The following is a 20,422-nucleotide window of genomic DNA, read 5'->3' as shown; positions in this document are numbered from 1 at the left end:
TAACTTGACTGCCCTGAATTGCCAGTTTTGGCATCATCACCTCCGTGAGGAAAAACCATATGTGCTGGTGCTGAAGAACATACACTCAACTGTCCCAAGAGAAGAAATAGAGCGCTGCTTCACAGACAAAGGCTTCGTTGTACTGAACATCTACTCCCCAAGGAAGCCTGGCTGGAATAAAATCTTGGCTGGTGGAAATGACGACGAAGAAGCCATTATCGCACAAACTAGACAAAATCTGTTCTTTATAAATCTTAAGCCGACTCCGAATGTGGCCGAGTCTCTAAAAGTAAGCCGTATTGGAAGGCACAGGGTTACAGTGGAGAAGGCTACTCTCAACAAGGACATAGCTCAATGTTACAATTGCCAAGATTTTGGCTACACCCGCAATCGCTGTCATTTAAGCCCAGTTTGCGGGAATTGTGCGGGTGAGCATCCTACCGGTTCTAAATAATGTGAGACACACCTAAACAATCAACACGTTTGTGCAAACTGCATGGAGAATCACCCTGCTGCAAAGTCAGAATAGAATTAAGTAAAAAATTAAAGCCAGGGCATAGAGCACCCAACTACACCATTAACAGAAATAATGAAATCCGCCATGTACAATACGCGTCGTCGTCAGCTGTCAGAAATGAAGTCTCCTATGCTGACATAACAAGAACTAAAACTGAAAACAACTACAGCGTTCCTGCTAAGAACACAATCACTCTAAATACTGGGGAGCAATAAAACTCTAACAGGAACCTTGCCACTCTCGAGAAGGCAATCTTGGACATTAACGCCAGATTGGATCAACTTTTTAAATTAGTCATGGAAACAATTGAGTCCAACAAAGCTTTTCGTGACCTAGTCCACGTTCTGATTTCTAAAAAATGATAGTCTTACACTTAAAAATCGGATTATGGAACGCAAGAGGATTAGTACAGAAGAATGAAGAACTTCGACTTTTTCTTATTGCCCACTCTATAGACATCATGCTAATTGCTGAAACTCATATGCGCCCTGGACTAAAAGTATACACTCCTGGCTATGAACAATATTATGCCAATCATCCAAGTAACACCGCAAAAGACGGTTCTGCAATCTTCATCAAAGCCAATATTCGCCATAGTCAAAATATATCAACAATGTGCACTGATTTACAAGTCACCAGTCTCAATGTACCAACAAGTGGTGGTATTATCAAAATAGCTTCTCTATATCTTCCTCCAAATAAGCGTTGGACTAAAAACGACTTTGATCAGCTTCTGATCACATTGGGCCCCAAGTGTATAGCAGGAGGGGATTACAATGCTAAGCACCAATGGTGGGGCAACCTAAGGGCATGCAGTCGAGGAAAACGACTACACGAGGCCTTCATAACTAGTTCTAGCGAAGTTCTAGCTACAGGTGAACCTACCTACTCATCTAACACTAGACTGACGCCAACAGCTTTGGACTTTTTTATTGTAAAAGGGGTGCCAATAAATAAACTTTCAATTGAAACAAAATACGATCTATCTTCTGATCACCTACCTATAGTAGCAACATTAAGCCACTCTCCCCAATATAAATCCAGAAAGAAATCCTTACTAGCTCCCGGCTCCTCTGTCGAAACATTTAGGAATGTCCTAGACAGAAGCGTTAACCTAAACATGGACATAAATTATCCAGAAGACATCGAAGATGCTATAGTGATGTTCATGGACAAAATTCACGTGACTGCGACATTTGCTACACCAGGAAGCAGAAATTCTCCTACCCAGAGTAGACGCAGTGTACTTCCACAAAACGCTTCAGTTCTCATACATCTCAAACGAAGAGCTAGACGAGCATTTTCCAGAACAGGAGACGCACGCGCCCACAACATTTACAAAAGGTTATCAAATCGTCTTAACAAAGTTCTGGTGAAAAACAAACAAGACCACTTTGATCAAATGCTGGAAAATGTAAGTCCTGATGCATCGGCTATCTACTCGCTGTGGAAACTCATGAATAACCTTAAAAGACAAGTTATTCCAAAAGCTCCCATCAGAAATCCAGCTGGTTGTTGGTGCGGCTCCAGTCAGGAAAAGGCCGATATCTTTACAAACAGCTTAGAGGATAGATTTAAGCCATTGGATCTTACTCCGGCAGAACACCGAAACAGGGTGAAAACACTCTTGGACCAACCTTTTCAAATGGCCCTTCCCACAAACCCTGTTACTTTGGAAGAGGTAGTAATGCAGATCAATAAGCTCAAACCTACAAAATCGCCTGGTGAGGACCTCCTAGATAACAGGACGCTCAAACTCCTTCCCATCAAAGCTGTACTTTTTTTAATCCTATTGTTCAATAGCGCTCTAAGGCTGGGACACTTTCCAAGCAAATGGAAATCAGCAATCAGAACGATGATTCCGAAGCCTGGAAAGCAACCCACTGAACTAGATGCATATAGGCCCATTAGTCTTCTACCCGCGCTAGGGAAAATGTTGGAAAGGGTAATATTAGAACGCATCCTCAAACTTCCAAGCGTGAGCCACCAAAGTGGCAGTTCGGTTTCCGAAAAAGTCATGGCACTCCAGAACAGCTACACCGAGTGACAAACTTTGCTTTGGAGGCAATGGAGGACAAGATGTATACAACCGCTGTATTCATGGATATACAACAAGCCTTTGATAGACTATGGCATGATGGTCTTCTAAGTAAGCTTAAGACCCTTTTGAAGCCACAGCTATTTTTTCTTATCAAAAGCTTTTTATCGAACAGACAGTTCAGTGTGGTTGTCGATGGCGACAAATCGTCTACGCGTACAATCTCAGCAGACGTACCCCAAGGCAGTGTTTTAGGCCCCTCTCTTATTCGCTGTATACTTCTGATATGCCGGATTCCTGGTGCTGTACAGAATTTGAAGACGAAAACGTTCTCATTGCAACCTTCACAGATGACACCGCGGTAATGGTCAGGAGAACAAGCATAAGTGATGCAACCAGGAGCCTACAGGAATATGTGACGGCCTTCGAGAAGTGGGCAACGGAATGGAATATCGGCATTAATTGCAGCAAATGTGCTTGCATCACATTCACAAATAGGCCTTTGAACTGCTCTGGAATTTCTATGCTCGGCTCCACACTTCGACACGAGACCTTCTACAAATACCTCAGGGTGATTTTGGACAGAGGACTAACGTTTCAAAGACATACGACTATGATCAAGCAAGCAGTACTTTCAAGGGCTGCAAAAATGTCGTGGCTCTTATCGCCGAGAAACAAACTCTCATTGGCAAATAAAGTTCGCCTGTATAAATCCATCCTGACCCCAATTTGGAAGTATGCGTTGCAAATATACGGAATTACGGCCAGAACTAATCTGAATAAAATAAGAGTTGTTCAATGTAAAGTAGTTAGATCACTATGTAACTCCTGGTACATGAGAACCAGAGATATAGAAAGAGATCTTAATATTCCAAAGATAGGCCATGTATTGAGGACCCATGCGGAAAGTTAAATGCGGCGACTAGGTTCCCACCCCAATACCCTGACGAAAAGGCTTATCCATCCCCCCAAAAAAAAGAAGGCTAAAAAGATTCCACAAACATGATCTCCCATCGAGATTATTATAATTATTTGTTCATGGAAAAGAAATCAATTGAATATTGTTAGAATAACTTAAGTTGTAAAGTAATGTATAAGTAATGTATAAGTAATGTATATATTGGTATGCCTATGCTGTAAAATTTTATGTAAAACCTGGTAAAGCTGCCACATAGGTAGCAGTAAACTTGTTTAATTCCAATTAATAAAATTTACAAAAGAAAAAAAAATAAATATATTTTGAGAAATATTTTGACTTTCCCAAGTTAGATAATATTACAGACGGTTCATGTCCGGTATTGTGTTTTCGTTTAGTTTTTTATAATCAATTACTAGTCGATGTTTTAGAGTTCCATCTTTGTTTTGACCCTTTTTGGGTACTACTAAGACTGGTGAATTATAAGGGTTTCTACTTGTTCTTATAAATGGTTCTTTTAGCATTCTATCGATTTCATTATTAACGATATCTGAGACTGGCATAGCATAAGGATATTGTTTGCTATAAATGGCCCTATCATTGTCAGTATTTATTTCTCCTCGAATATCTGTTCGTATTTGTTTTAGAATGCTCCTTTTCAATTTTATTCATATTCTTATTTTCGAAATCTTTCATTTGATTAGAAATTATTTTAAGATTATGATTTTATTCTTTTCAACGTCGGCGTGCTCAGGATTCTTGATCCCCAAGCTATATTCTTTGGCAATTCTTTTTTATTTTCATAAATTAAATTTTTAATATAGCAACATATGGCTCCAGTGACAACTAATATTTTTAGTTGTTTTTTTTTTTCATTTCTGTCTATTCTTGTTATATGAGGCATTCTCCAGTAGGGTTCTGATCTAAAAAATTATCTTCATCAATGTTATTTATTCTCATTCCTTTCTGGGGTGGTTGACTTACGGTCCCAGTTGCTTCCATTTTTAATGGGATTTGTGGTTCAGTTTTTTGTGCTAGATATCGATTAATATTTTTTCTTTGCTAAAAATTATTATAATTCTGTCTGTTTATCAACTGGGGCAGAGTGTTAAATGTATGGGTAGGATAACTGGAATTTATTGTGTAATTTCTTTGCTATTATGAATTCATTTATGGTATAATTAACAGCATAAAAATTCTTAGCAGCAGAACGGTAAATAGTTTTAAATAAGTGGTTTCCACTTCCACTTTGTAAATTACGTAAGCAGTAAGCAGAATCCACTGTCTTAGAGTCTAATAATCCCATTTTGGGTGCATTTGTTTTTTCTGTTATAATTCTTAAAAGATAATAGTTTCTATTATCTATTTTACATATCTTGTTATCCCTCATTCGAATTGGGATTATTATTTTTTTTTTATAATAATATACAAATATATTTGTACATTATAATATTTGGTTTAAATTTACGTTAAGGTAGAAAAAAATGTTATCTTCCTTCTTGTCCAATCGCGCCGTAGTGAGCGGTGTGCTCACCACGATTATACCGTTGTAGATTTTGCTTCCGTTCCAATGTCAGCCGGGCGTCGCACAGCTGCTGTTGGCACGCTGTCACTGCCTCGAAGACACAGGGGACTGTTTTCCCCTCGCGCTTGTTTCTTCTGCTGCTGTCCTGGGCGCTACCGGTGTCGGTCATCGCATAGGTTCTTCCTGGTTGCATGTGTATCTGCACTCCGTGCTGTACAACGGTCCTTGGCAGTCCGGTGGGCAGACGTCAGGTCTCTTTGCGAGTTCGAGGTGAAGGCTTATTAATTATTGTTTCCCTAGTATTTTATTTTCTGAGTGAGTTTTAGGAGGTGTGGGTTTAATTGCGAGTAAAGTATTTTTTAAATGGTCCACCTCTGCTTGAAATTTGCAGGCGGTTGACCAATTTGGTGGATTTTCTTGTGAATATAATAGCCACTTTAAGTGCGCTATTCTTTTTTGTATACTTTTCTTCACACCACCGCCCCTTTTTGCCATCGTACTCTTCTCTAACTCTACTCACTCATAATTTTCCTCTTTGTTTCATCCTTTGCTTCATTTTTTTCCTCAGTTGTAATTGTAATTGATTCTCCTTTATTTTCTCCTCCAAAGTCCTGTCACGGTCGCCATGTAGATCACGTCCCAATAGATTTGGTTTCTTAAATCACAACACTTTTTTTCCCTTATTATATATTTTTATTTGAATTGCATCGGATCAGAAAAGGTCCCGCTCCAATCGAAGTATCTTTTGCAAGAGATCTTAGGATCTACATAGGGTTCTAAATCGAGGAACAGCGCTATATATATCTTATTCGAATTCTCGAGCGACGGCTCTGTAGTGGTGGGAGTGCTATAGGCACACATGGTATGCGCTCAACGCTTTGGGCCAGCGTGAGCTCGTTAGTTATATTTTACAGTTATATTTTGTTGGTCCCCAAGTGGATGCTCGTATTACGCTTGCACTTGGGCCGAACTATTATGCGCGCATTGCAACAAAGTGCTACAATGTCTTTGTAAGTTAAAAGACTCTTGGCATATAGGTGGTACCCGATATGTGTGCCTACCATACGGGTAAAACGGGCACGCTCCGGTAATCGAATTCATAAAATTTTCACGATTTCGATTTTGAAATCGCTAAATCGGTACTCCGGTTTACGAATTCGTAAAAATTTTCTATTTTTAAAACGTGCACTTTTGTCTGGCTGAAATGAGAAGTAAATGTCTTATTTTATATCAAATCGATTGTATTTACTAAGGAATGTAAATTTTACCCTTTGGTCTATCGATGTTTTTTCTAAACAACTACAAGATCATTCTGCCATTTAGTTATTGTATAAAAACATTTTGACACGCCCACTCCAACGTCCTTAGACCGCCAAAAACTGCCACGACCACATTCTTCAAATATTGTCGGATACTTTTTCATAATTGTATAAGTCATGTAAATTTCTATCGATATGCCAAAAAGAACAGGAACGAGGAAATGAATATAATTTGGAATAACTATGTTAAATATTAGTGTTAGTAGGATCTAATTATGTAATAGAAAAGATAAAATCGATTGCTTTAATAGCGGCAGAGAGTCAAGATTACAGATAATAGGATAAAGTCTATTATAGTCAGAACATAAAACTCTGTAAGGGTCATGCAACTTATAATTAGATCTAAAATGATTTAAGATAAGGGGTATATAGTTTCTAGTGAATCTACTTGGAACCGAGAAGTTAAGCCGACTAATCAAGTCGGGACTCTCAACATCCCCACGAATAAGCTTACAAATAAAGACTGTTCCAAGCATAGTTCTACGGTTAGCTAGGGACGGTAAATTAATTAAAAGTAGTCTACTGGAATAAGGAGGTAATATACGGTTTGCATCCCAATTTAGGCACCGCAAGGCAAAAAGTAAGAAGTTTTTTTGGACCGATTCAATGCGGTCCGAGTGGACTGCGTATTGTGTACTCCAAACAGGTGATCCTTACTCGAGAATCGGACGGACTAACGAAATAAATAAGGTTTTAGTCAAGTAAGGGTCATCAAATTCCTTAGACCACCTTTTTATAAAACCAAGCACACCCCTGGCCTTGTTGACAATAGACGAAATATGGTCCGAAAATTTTAGTTTTGGGTCCAGAAGAACACCAAGATCATCAACTCGTGTTATTCTGTCCAGAGAGCACCCACTTAGAGTGTAAGTCGTGCGTATTGGGTTGGCACGACAAAAGGTCATAACTTTACACTTGGAGCCATTTAAGTTTAATATGTTATCACGGCACCATATTTGAAATCGGTCTAGATCGGATTGTAAGTCCAAATGGCAAGAAGTGTCCTTGTACTGGAGGCATAATTTAACATCGTCTTCGTACATAAGTACACGCGAATGTTTTATTATTAAGGGGAGGTCGTTAATGAATAAGGTAAAAAGAAGCGGACCAAGATGGCTCCCTTGTGGGACACCGGATGTGACTCGGAGAATAGAAGATAACGAATTTTTAAAGAGGACTTGTTGTGTCCTGCCATTCAGATAGCTTGAAATCCAATTTAGAAGATCAACAGGGAAACCTATAAGATCAAGTTTTTTTATTAGAAGGTAATGATTAACAGAGTCAAATGCTTTACTAAAATCAGTGTAGATGACATCTGTTTGAAGATTATTTTTGAAACCCTGTATTACGAAAGAAGTTAGCTCCAAGAGGTTAGTGGTTGTAGATCTGCGTTTCATAAAACGGTGTTGACACGGTGATATGATTGATCTACAAAGGTGCTGCAAATGAGGAGTGATAACATTTTCGAAAAGTTTTGGGATAGCCGACAATTTAGAGATTCCTCTGTAATTGCTTGCATCCAGTTTGCTACCTTGTTTGTGAAGAGGAATCACAAAGGACTCCTTCCATATATGAGGGAATTGTGAAGATTCCAAAGGTAAGGTAAACAGTTTCAGTAGAGGCTTGCACAAGGCTTCCGCACAAAATCTGAGCACACAGCCAGGGATTCCATCGGGACCTGGCGAATAGACCGGTTTAACACGCTGAAGATCGTTAAGCAGTGAGCTTTCGTTTATAGTGGGGCAAAATATTAGATTCGACTTAGATACCGCATAAGAGTATGGCTGTTCGGAATGAGGTAAAGTTGAATATGTTGTTTGAAAAAACTTGGCGAATAGATCGGCTATTGCCTGATCCGATGTAACCGTAGTGTTTTCAAAAAATAGCGAGGAAGGGTAAGAACTTGTTTTTCGCTTAGTGCTAATAAAACTGTTTCGGATCCTGTGCAAACTGGAACTTACAACGGTTTAAATAATTTTTGTAGCACTGAGCATTAAGCACGGTTCCCCCGTTGGAGGACACGGGCTGACAAGGGATCAGATTGATTACTTGAGCTAGTGGCCATTTGAGGGGTGGCAGGTTTTCATCTTTTACTAAAACGACATCAACGTGTGTCTTCTGTGCTCGCCATTTGGAACGTTGCTGAAGAAGCGTTAGATGTTCCCGTCTCTACCGGCACCAGAATATTTGCTGGTAGTAGGTGATTCGCTGCCAGCGATCCAATCGGTTGAGATTTAATTTTGTTAGCTCACGCTCAGCAAACAAGGCGAGGGGGGCCGTGCCTAAGAAGTGCGCTGGCGTTAGTACTTCAAGGTCGTCAGGGTGTTCTGAAAGAGGAACTAAAGGTCTTGAATTAATTATTGACGCAATGTGGCAAATGGGCGGCAGGGCAGGGCAGCTCGTTAAAAATTATGCTTTGATGTTTTGACAGCCGCCTCCCATAAGACTCCAAAATGCGGCGATCGAGGAGGGATGAATTTAATGCTATCAGTCAAGCAGAATTCATGTACTGCAGTTTGATGTGATGTGTTTAGGAACAAATGCTTAATATCATTCAGTTCACTCCGAGCGCCGACAAAATTGGTGGCGTTGTCCGACCATATGCGTGCAGGCTTTCCACGAGTCAGTACAAACCGACGCAATGCATTAAGAAATGCAGAAGTGGAGAGATCCTGAACCAGCTCAAAGTGAACAGCCTGTGTAGAAAAGCAGACTTGATGGGTGCTTTGTTCCGAACAGGATTTTTGTAATAAAATGGGACGCAAAAGTCCAGACCAGTGACCTTGAAGGAATGTGAAGCTGTTACGCGGTCCTCAGGAAGATCACCCATAATGTGACAAGCTATGTGTGGCTTGGCTCGAAACATATAATGCATTTGTAGACTGCACTTGTAGTTGTCATGCGACCGCCAATGGACGATGATTGTCGAGTATTATGTGACTGGGTGCTGACGTTGCAATATTAATGGGTTCTGTGCGCCATAGTGCTTCAGTCTGCTACCAACTCTCATGAGTCCAGAGTTGTCAATGATGGGTGCGAGGAATGCAATTGAGCTAGATCATTTTATTTGTCGACTGTTGAGCAGGCCAATATAGTCCTCGGTATGGTGTGCCATCTGAGTGGAGCGAATGATTAGTTTCATGCCTCCGGTGAGATGATTAACAGTCCGGCCGGGGTGCCTGATACGATAACGAAATTTGAAGATGTATCCAAAAACATGCTTCAATTTTTGCCAGGAGTTGATAAATTTACAACTGATTGGGATGACGATGTCGGCAGGGGTCTCGAGAGTGATGAGGGCCTTCTACCTTAGCTCAGGGAGAACTTTTGGAGCGAGACAAGATACAGGCCAGTACGATTTGTCTTCTTGATGATAATCAGGACCATGAGATCAAAGACTGGACTCGATTAGCTCACTAAGTTCACCTCTGGAAAGTATGTCCGCTGGATTTCAGGCTGTAGGAACATAATGTCATTCTATGGCAAATTACAGCTCCTGAATTAAGGAGATGGGATTAGAAATAAAAGTTTAAAAGCTTGAAGACTCATCCCGAATCCAGGTCAGCACCACAGCAGAATCTGACCAGCAATAAACAGGGCATGAAAATAAGCCAAGCTGCAGGACTTCCCGCATTAGTTGAGCCAGTAATAGTGCCGCGCAAAATTCCAATTTGGGAACCGTGAGGGTCTTTAATTGGGCCACGCGGTTTTTAGCGCTGAAAAGGTGGGCTACGCGTTGACTTTGAGATATGGAGACTATGTAGATGCATTCTCCATATGCGTCAATGCTGGCATCACTTCATCCATGGATTTCGACCACGCTATTGGGTACCAGTGCGAGACGAGGAAACTGCAACTTCTGGGTGAGACAGATATCAGCAGACAACTTTAGCCAAGCAGAATGAAGCGCCGAAGGTAAGCTTTCGTACCCGTACACATCGGTACATCTTGTAGATATCACCAGTTCAAGCAACAGGGAAGGTTCGAAACTGTAACAAAGTGTGAAACAGTTTGGTCTGCAAAGTGAGGCCTGCCATGAGTATTTCGTTTAAAAAGTATCCAGAAGTTTTGGCAAAGCCATCAAAGACATCATGCAGCTTAGTTGTTGTGCTGTCTTCATTTAAAACGCAGTGATGCGGCAAATAAAATTTGCATAGTTTCTGGGAGTCAAATGGTACCAGAGACATATGATTTAAGGATAAGTACTCGTGAATAAAGGAATACTTCTGAATACTTCTCTTTGAGCTGGCGATGGCGTTCAAGTTTGTTTTCCAGATTTAAAAAACGGCGATAGCCTTGTCGATAGGAATCTCCCAACACTTCCGGTCTGCGCTTTGCAGGAAGTCGAACTGAATATTCTCCAGATGGAAGCCTAGAAAATGTAGACTTGAAGTGGGCCTCGCAGTCGATTTCTTCCTTTGTGCGCTTAGAGGCGGATTCAGCAATTCAGGAATTTGCGCACCAGTTCCTCCAGACGGCTGCCCTCATCAGGCATTTCAGGCGCATTTCATTGAACGGTCAATGTTAGGCTTGGAGCCACCACCAGTGACAATCCATCCAAAACGAGGAAGTCCATCGGCCAATTTTATTTGACCTACACACAGCAGATCAAAGAAAAGACTAGCGCCTATCAGCAAGTCATTTTTTTGGCCAGTCGAGAGGTTATTATGTGTAGTTGCGAGCCGGAGTCAAGCCAGGCGCGACAAGGAACCCAAGATCCTGATTTATTTTGAATATTGATGACGGCAGTGGCCAGCAACACAAAATCTGCTCCCAGATTTTTAGCAACTAAGGAAGTAGAGGCAAGGCATGATTCCTGTGCAACTACTTGAAATCCGTTGGAATGAGCATCAGAAGCTAGCTGAGTTTGGGCAGGCTGGGAGCGAGATGACGAAGGCCTTGAGCCAAAATGTAGCAATTTGTTGTGCTTACTTCCACAAATACGACAGCGATCGGCATAACAATGTCGTAGGAGATGTCCACCTTTAAGGCAGTTTTGACATAAAGCCAACCTATTTGCCTCCTGTAAGCGATCTTGAGGCGAAAATTTTCTAAATTGTGGGCAATCAAAAATTATGTGGTCTACAGCATTGCAGACAGGGGTAGTAGCGACAAATGAATTTCTCCAGTTGTGGATGGCTTTCCTAGGTTTTACAACCTGTTCCATGATTCGAAGTGCGACATTGGTACGTTCGTTGTTTTCAAATTTCTGGCATCTTGTCTCCAAAAACTTAACAAATTCGTTACATTTTGGAAGCTTTTCAGTGGGAGCAGCATCCTCCCATAATAGTTGGGTTTCACGTTAGATTTTTGGGAGACGACAATAAATGAGAATACACTCGGATATTTCCACAGGGGTTCCAACGCAAATTAATTTGGTCGGACAGTTTACGCAGCTTTACTGAAGATGAACCCTTGGTAGGCTCATGATCGCCGAAATGTGAGTCTAGAAAATAAACCGTTTATTGTTGTTGCGCTTATCCAACAACTCTAGGGCAGCCGGGTAATTTGCATCAGTAACCTCTAAAACACCAACGGCATGCAAAGCGGGACCTCTTAGGCGAGACTTGAGGTGTTGAAGCTTCTCCATGTCAGCCACTATTGGGTTTTTATCGATGACAGTGGAGAACATCGACATAAAATCTGTGTATTCAGTATAATTTCCACTAAAGGTTGGTGGGCACATTCGGTCGTCCAAATGGAGAACCGGAAGGCCACCCAGTTCTGGATATTGACGCATAGTTGAACAAGCAATATCTTGCACTTTGCGTCTACTGAGTTCCGTTTGTATCACATACTGCATTTCAAAGACAATGTCTTAGAACTGGTCACGAAATTCGCTTCCCATTTGATTGAGATCTAGTTCCTCCAGGAAATCGTGAGCCAAGTTGAACGAAGCCTCTGTTTGCTTTATTAAATCCAGCTTAAAATGCAGGCCATCGTCATTCAGGCAAGTGACCGATTCGGTGTTTAACCTGCAGCAATTTTTTTGCGTCGACAAATATGGAGTTTTTCTTGCGCTTTAAAAATATTATTCTGTCAGCTGGCAAACTGACTGTGTCGTTGTTTGACATTTTATTTATTTTAATAATTCAAGCACTGAATTTTGAACCGGTAAATGTAAAGTGCACGTACAATGGTGAACAGCACACACAATAGCAATGATGCAACACTAGTATAACGAAAAAAAGCGTTCGAGTTCCCGCGTATTACGCACGTCTTTTTGCTGCGCTGCGCGATTTTTCGACATATACGAGTCCGGTCAGCCGTAAACTGCTACAAAACCTGCAAATCCACACTGGGGTTTGCGCCGCGGTTCTGAGCGTCACGGTGTCGTTTCGGAATTCACGAGTGATCCAGTAAATTGGCAATTAATCAGATCAGCTGCATCAGATAAGACAGCTGATAGCAGCTGGTGGCAGTGCCTCCGACCCCAACGACCCGTTCAGGAGGAGTGGTAGGCTATCGAGGTCCCCTATAAGAGGAGTCGGAACCCCAATCCAGGGAGCGGGTGGTGAGCAAGCAGGCCCCCCCGACGCCGAAAAGTAGCGACTGCAGTGCAGCTGTGGATGTGGAGACTCTGGCCCCTACAGCCTCCACGACTGCCACAAGCCAGAAGACGATGGACTTCATCAGCGTGCCGGCTCAAAGGTTGGGAGCGAAGTCCCCATCAGGATCGCCGCATCGCTCGCCAGAACTGACCACGACGCTTCAGAATGAGGACCTGCAGGGCATCCTGGTCATGGTGAAAGCCAAGATCACCGCCATTCTATCCTCGCTCGAGACTAGGCGCCACGTAACCAGTGTGGAGAGGGGCGTGCTATTGGACCTATCGGCGCTCAATAACAGAGCAATTGAGCTACAGGAGGGTATCAACAATAAGCCCCCGCCAAGGAGAACTGCCAAACAGACTGAGGCAGGAAAAACAAAGTGCAGCCAGGTGGCGCCACCCAGAAAGGCTTTACCAAATGTGCAGGTCCCCGAAACGGACAACCATACATCTGCCGCAAAATCCACCGGTAAGGCGGTACCCACGAGGGCTGACTCCAAACCGGAAAGTTATGCGTCTGTCGCCAAGGACGCTAACAAGGACGAAGAATGGGCTAAGGTGAAGCCCAAGCGCCTGCGCAAAAAACCTGAGGCGCTAATCCTGAAAAAAAAAAACAGGTGAGGTTACGTACGCGGATATGCTTCGGAAGTTGAAAGCAGAACCGAGTCTGAGCGAATTCGGCAAGCACGTGCGCAAAATAAGAAGAACGCAACAGGGAGAACTACTTCTTGAATTAGAAGGCAAAGCCTCTGTGGTCATCCCCAACTTTAAAAATGAGCTAGAAGCGACGCTCAAAGAGATTGCTTCGGTACGCACGGGCGCGCATAATACTGCTCTAATCTGCAGCGGACTAGACGAGGCTACGACGGCTCAGGATCTTCATAATTCCCTGGTCTCCCAATTTCAGGGCATCCGCCTAGAACCAGAGGATGTAAGAGGCCTCCGCAGGATGCGAGAAGGTACCCAGATAGCCTCTGTGCTAATGTGCGCGAACGATGCCATTGCGGTTATCAACCGGGGCGTTAAAACCGTAGGATGGTCACGTTGCCGCATAACCCAAGACATTCGCCCAATAAGATGCTTCAGATGCCTCGATTTCGGGCTCCCAATTGCAAGTCAGTCGATCCCTCTGACTGCTGCCTACGGTGCGGCGACCATGGACATAAGGCAAAGGGCTGCGTAGCCCCACCAAGATGCCTGATCTGCAGCAGTGACGTGGACAAGAACCATGCGATGGGTGGTTTTGCATGCCCCACCTACAAAGCTAAAACCAAAGGAGCTAAAAGCCGTCAAAATGATGCCAGAAGAAATTAACATCATTCAGCACAACGTCAACCATTGCGCAGCTGCACAGAACCTCCTGACTGAAACAGCGAAGGAGCGCAATGCGGACGTAATGCTTCTGAGTGAACCATACATTCCTGGTGGACTCAGGAGTGCTAATAGGTGAGACAGGCAAGGCGGCCATTAAATGTACATCCAGTCTATTGGTAGAGGAGTGGGAAACCGTACCAATGCGCGGCATAGCATACGCGAAAATTAGAGGAATCCACTTCTACAGCTGCTATGCTCCACCTAGCGATAGTCCCGAACAATTCGAGGACATGCTCGAAAAGCTGGTCAACCATGCAAGTGGGCGCAGACCAACAGTCATCGGAGGTGACCTCAATGCCTGGGCTACAGAATGGGGCAGTCGAATTTCTAACACAGGAGGAATTGCTAAACGACGGACTCAAACCGACGTTTAATAATGACAGAGGTACGTCTTTCATTGATGTCACCTTTGTTGGCAGAGTTCTAGTGGCTAGCTCGAACTGGACGGTCCATGAGGACATAACGCTGAGCGACCATAACCTGATCACGTTCGGTGCCCGAACAATGAGGCCGATACACAAACAGCGAAGATGGGCGCTAGGACCGGTATGGGACATTAGGAAACTGGATGAAGACATGCTGGCAAACCAGATCGAGAGCATGGAGTCCATAAATGGACACGCGGAGACCATGGTGACAGCGCTCATGTATAGGCTCAGAGCAACGTGTGATGCGGTGATGCCGAGGAAAATGAACACGAAATGAAAGCCCCCTGTCTACTGGTGGAGTGACTCATTGCACCAGCTTCGGACGGAATGCCTTAAGGCGAGGAGACAAGCTCAGTGATCTAGAGGGCAACCGCACCACGCCCAGTGCATTGAGTTATATAAAGAAAAGCGAACTGAGCTTAAGAACGTCATATCAGCAGCAAAAGCGAATGCATTTAAGGACCTGATTGCTAGCGTAGACGACGACCCCTGGGGTCTCGCCTACAAAATCGTAAGGAAAAAACTCAATTCGCTTCAATTCCCGCTGTTGACAGCGACATGGCCCAATATCAACTGCGCAACTTGGGCATTCCCGACTATATACGAGGCGTAATTGGCAACTACTTCAGGGACCGTGTGTTATGGTACGAAACAGAAGCTGGTCAAAGAAGCCATCAAGTCTCCGCAGGTGTTCCCCAAGGGTCGGTACTAGGACCGATCTAGTGGAACATTATGTATATAGAATACTGAGCATTAGCAAGCCCAGAGGTGTGGAGCTGCACTGCTTCGCCGACGACGTTGCGGTAACAGCGGTCGCCAAGACTATACCGGAGCTCCAGAACAAAAGTAACGTGGCAATCAGGGCGGTCATAGAATGGCTCGAGAAAGTCGGACTTAGAATAGCTGCACATAAGACCGAAGTAGTCCTGCTGAGCAGCAGAAAGTCCGTTGAGTGCAAGCGTGTGGAAGTCAAAGGAGTTGAAATCGCCTCAGCAGAAACGCTGAAATACCTTGGGGTTCTAATAGACCGAAGGCTCTCGTTCAAGGCTCACGCAATGTATGCTAGCAAAAAAGCGGCAATGACAGCAGCAGCCTTGGCGAGAATCATGCCCAACGTGGGAGGACCCAGATTTCCGGCTAGTAGACTGTTAGTGGCGGTTTCAAAGGCAACGCTGCTTTACGCTGCCCCTATCTGGAGCTGCGTTACCACCAAAAAAAACCTATCTAGATAGTGCCCGCGCAGTATCACGGACAATGGCTCTCAGGCTAATCAGAGGCTTTAGAACCATATCGGACGACGCAGCGCATGCTCTGTCAGGCACCCATTGACCTGGACATAAAGGGCAAATACATAGCGAGTGAGCGGCATACCCAGTTAGAGATCAGAGAATGGATCCGAGGAGTATGGCAGACCACGTGGCAAGAGTCGCATCGGGGACGCTGGACGTACAAACTTATCACGGAACTAACGGAGTGGGCTGATTGCGAGCACAAAATGGTGGACTACCACATGACCCAGTTCCTCACGGACCATGGCTGGTTCCGAGGGTACCTATTTAGGTTCCGCCACGTGGATACAGCCCAGTGCCTCTACTGCGCAGACGCAGTGGAAACCGCAGAGCACATCCTACTGCTCTTCTCCAGGTTCGTCGAGGAGAGGGCGCAACTCGTGGCGCTCGCTGGGTCACCTGCCCGAGAGGCCTGGTTGCCGCTATGATGGCGGACAAAATCGTTTGGGACGGGGCTGACGCGATCATCTTTACCATGATGAAGCGTGTCCGTAAGGACGACTTGGCCAATCGGAACTATAGATAAGGAGTACTCCCGTATGTTGGCGGGGCAAGAACTCTACGACTGTACGCTTAGTTGGTCGTAAAAAGGCGCTGCGGTGCATCGCAAAAGAAGAAAATAGAATCACAAAGCTACGTTCAAGCTTCCCAAAGTTTGTCTATAACAATACAGCTTCAGTCGCCACTACAAAGCCTTCCACCGAAATGAGTCAAAAAGTCTTAGATGAGTATTCCAACCTCAATCATATCTGAGTTCCGAGATGGGTCTGATATCATCCTGAGTTAACCATAGAGTATCATGGATTCTGTGGTCTCAGAAAGCTTATGTAGCCTCTATCTATATCCGCGTCGAGATGGAGATCTTGACTGGTTACAGTCAAAACACTAGTGGCTCCGGCGAAAACCGTATTCTTTCCCCGGCTAGAGCTCTGTGGTGCCGTATTGTTAACCGAAATGGTAAACGCAATCTTTCCGCACTTGCCAACCACCAGTTGAGATATCCGCTGCTGGGCAGATTCCACCATTGTTCTATCCTGGTTACGAAAGCCTGCTTGCAACTGGAACACGTTTGTGGCCAACAGAGTTGCCAAGATCATGCAGGCGACAGCAGTCGACTGTTGGGCACGCTCGATCTGAACAAAAAATGAATGGTTGGCACGAACTAATGTAATGTAATGTAATGCAAGGGTCACGCGAGCTATGGACAGCGCAAAGCGGCAAACATCCAAACTGGTCAAGGCACTTGGAGATCTGGCATATGTTCTACGTTTCCTGAAGCGTTGCCGCAAGGATTCAAGGCAGAAAAAACTCTAATCTCCATTCAGAATCACTGAGTATACGGCCAAGAGCAGAAGCATCTGGTAGGTAAAAGAACTGCATGTAAACATGCTACAGAACTTTTATTCCCACGGATAAAAGAGTTGGATTTGGGGGACACTTGGTTCAAAAAAGACGGTACAACAGCAAACACTTCAAGAGCATCGATGGCTGTTTTAAGGGGACACTTTCCAGAGCGCCTTATCTCAATTAGATGCGATTTGGAATGCCCGGAACGCTGATCTGTAACCTTGTAATTTTTTTCTATGAGGTTTTTTGAAATCCCGTGCTTATGTGAACCGACCAAAAACTAACAAGAGTCACGACAAACGCCAGAAATCGGTTTACGCAATGTATGGAGAATGGGGGACGACACCTATCAGATTTCATCTTAAAAAAAATATAAATTAAAACTTTAGACAGGTACCTACAATATAAAAATAAAGAAATAAATATTTTCCGATGCTTACAATAGTTTTCATTGAGTTCTGAAAAAAGGAAAGCTACACCCTGTATGAAACAGTTTGCTGAACGGAGATCGGCGTTGAGGAACTCAGAGCAGTGCAGTGAGCGTCGAGGGAATCTGAGCACTTCAAGAACGAAGAAGGAGAGGATGTTAGGAGTTAAAACCTTCACACAAATGCAGATGACAACTGTGTAACAAATCAAGGCGTTGTAGCGGCAGTGCGCAACAAAAATAGAAGAAAAAGAGTTTTTAAAAAAGAATTCCAGAGGGAGCTTGAAGAAGGAAGAGATGAAAAGAAGAAAATGGGTGTAGAGAGAGAGAATATGGAGAGCGAAAGTCACTACTTTCCGTGCCTTGTCATTGCAAATGACTTTATATACGTTGTGCCTAGAAGCGTCAAGAGTTTGTGTAGACAAATATTCTTGTTTTATTTTCTCCTTTTTCTCTTTTCACTTACGATACTCGATTCGACATATGCGGCCGTAACTGGGACCATTAAAGTTGCGGTCGTACCAGAGGGGTACCCCAAGGTTCTCCTCAGTAGTGAGAACCTCTCACAGCTCTAGGACGTATTTAGAATAGGAATTGTTTATTGTTTATTAAGTAAAAATCTATCACATACTTGTCTCTGGGACTAAAGGTTTCTGGGGTTGTTTTTCTATATTCAGTTTTAGCGATGTTACAGATTTCACATTCGGATATTTTGGATAATTTCTTGGTAATCAGGGTAATAGTAAAGTTCTTTGGATGACCTCTCACAGCTCGAAACGCACTACTGGAGGAGATAGTCCTCTCTGGTTGGGATTCTCCAATTAAGTTTAGAGGATTCCCATTTCGGGGTGGGTCACCTGATAGTGGATTGCTGCAACGCAACCACTGCTGAGTGGCTGCAATAAGCAGTGCCCAGCCTCAGTAAGTGGAGCGGTGTCTCCCTGGAGGTAAAGATGGGCGTCGACTTGCTATCGTCACACAACATCACCATCTTCTGCCCCAGGGCAGGGGACAAAACAACAAAGTGGATCATGGAATTGATAAAGAAACAGAATGACTTGTACACTGAGAACGGCGTCTCATATCAAGGAGGAATGAGGGTGGTGACTCGCTCCTCAGCCTTGGCATTGATGACAACTCATGCGCCAAGATTATTTCTAGTGACCCCAAGCTGAGCTTCAGGTTTGGAGACATCTCAGTTTGTGGTCTAAAGAAGGCCAAAGCAATCAAATCCGGCACAAGACAGGCCGAGACTCCTCGAAATCCACCAGTCTCCGCGGAGAAGAAAAAGCCAAAAAAGCTCCCCGAATCCAGCGTGGATCTGACGGAGGGTGAGGATCTCGATGCGACCGTCATCGAGATGGCGGATCAGACCCCGTTATCCTCTCAGGAGCTAGGCATGGAACTAGACCTTCTGAGTAAGGAAGAAGCGATGCCGGCGGATGGTGATCTGGGTATCTCCAGATCAGCAACACCGACGATGGAGCCGATCATTTAATGGTCGGGAGTACGGGGATAGCTCAGGTGAACATCCATCGCGCCAAGGCGGCCTCGGCTGTGCTGGCAAGGATGTTCACCAAACAACATATTGGGCTAGCCCTGGTACAGGAACCCTGGTATAACCAGGGAATGAAAGGACTGTACGTGAAGAACGCCAAGGTAATTTGGGATCAACGGGCCTCTAGCCCTAGAGCCTGTATCCTGGCATGTAGAAGTATTAATTATTATATACATACAGAATTTCTCACGCGGGACTATGTACCGATCATGGTAGAAGATGTGGGAGCAGCCAAGAAGACTGTGGTGGCATCGGCATACTTTGCCGGTGACGGGGCGTGCCCACCGCCCGAAATCACTGCACTGGTTGAACACTGTAAGAAGATGCAGTTACCCATCATCATTGGATGTGATGCAAAAGCACATCACGTGATATGGGGCAGCAGCGACGTGAACCAAAGAGGTGAGTCACTCTTAGAATTTATCTTGAATAGATCAGTGGCTTCGCATATAAGCGACTGGCACGTATCTCCTGAGGAGTCAATGTCAGATCACAGAATTATTCGTTTTAACATAGGGCTAAATCTAGAATGTAACGAGCGCAAGCGCAATCCCAGGAATACGAACTGGGAAGGGTTCAATGCCTCCCTACTGCAAGATCTTGTTACTGGGGTAACCGGGAAAATCCGTACCACTCTAGAACTGGAGGCCGCCGTAGAAGACATAAACTCGTGCCATACAAACGCGTTCAGAGAAAACTGCTCCCTATGCCGAGCAGGGCTAAAGATGCTCCATTGTGGAATGACCAATTGGGGAAGTTGCGGAAAGCGACCAGGCGTCTCTTTAACAAAGCAAAAAGAAATGGAAGCTGGGATGCCTACCGGAATAAACTGTCCATGTATAACCATGAGATCAGGAAAGCCAAACGAAGGAATTATAGAACCTTCTGTGAGGCAATAGTAAACACATGTGAAGGCGCAAGACTTCACAGAGCAATCTCCAAAGGAGTGCCAGAATCAAATCAGACACTACGTACGGAGGATAACTCCTATACTATACGAAGTAAGGAGAAACTTGAGCTACTACTGGCAACTCACTTTCCGGGAAGCCCGCTTCTAACGGATTAGAATACCCCAGTAACGGCACAAAGTAGACCGCGTGCTACTGATTGGGCCAAAGCAAAATCAATAGTGAG

The sequence above is a fragment of the Drosophila mauritiana genome, chromosome 2R (genome assembly GCF_004382145.1).
Source record: "Drosophila mauritiana strain mau12 chromosome 2R, ASM438214v1, whole genome shotgun sequence".
Taxonomy (NCBI): Eukaryota; Metazoa; Arthropoda; class Insecta; order Diptera; family Drosophilidae; genus Drosophila; species Drosophila mauritiana.
Note: the sequence above shows the minus strand (reverse complement) of the source record.